This window comes from Penaeus monodon, chromosome 25, assembly GCF_015228065.2.
Source record: "Penaeus monodon isolate SGIC_2016 chromosome 25, NSTDA_Pmon_1, whole genome shotgun sequence".
Classification (NCBI taxonomy): Eukaryota; Metazoa; Arthropoda; class Malacostraca; order Decapoda; family Penaeidae; genus Penaeus; species Penaeus monodon.
The window spans coordinates 34,414,749-34,415,376 of NC_051410.1; positions in this window are offsets into that span (position 1 = coordinate 34,414,749).

A 628-nucleotide genomic window follows, 5' to 3' on the forward strand; every position below is an offset into this window, starting at 1 on the left:
TCAGAAATAGTTTAGCTTTCTATTTAAGTGCCTGATAACACTGACAATATAAAGTATTAAGGTTAGTTATATTTCTAGTATTTCGAGTTAGGTGAATCCAAATCTCGGCTCCATGAATTTGCATTTGTTTAGACTCGTTTTCGTATGTCTTCCTCCTATTTCTTGCGCATTAGAAGCAATAACCAATGAGGATAATCACCCTGTAGGAAGTTATGAAGGAGTAAATATGAATTTTAGTTTATTTTTACATGCGTTATGTGGTCATGTATATGCATTGACATTTGCTATTTTTGTGTGTATTTGTATGTTTTTCTCAGAAGGAACATGCCGTTTCAAGAGTCCACCTTTGCAACAACGAAATTCCCCAAGTCAACATAGCCTAAGTGATTAGACTCGTCATCAATTCGAGCCTGACTTTGCAAGGTGACGTGGATCATATCATAATCATATCATAAGCCAGGCATCCAAGCGACTGTTCATGCTTATCCGTACGAGGTCCTCCGGAACAAGTGAGAACCAGGTGAACCAACTGTACTGCCAGAAGATCTGACCTGTGCTGGAAAATGCGTGTCCAGGACGTGATGACCCGTCGGGTGCAGGACTGTACGATGTCATGACACCACAATTC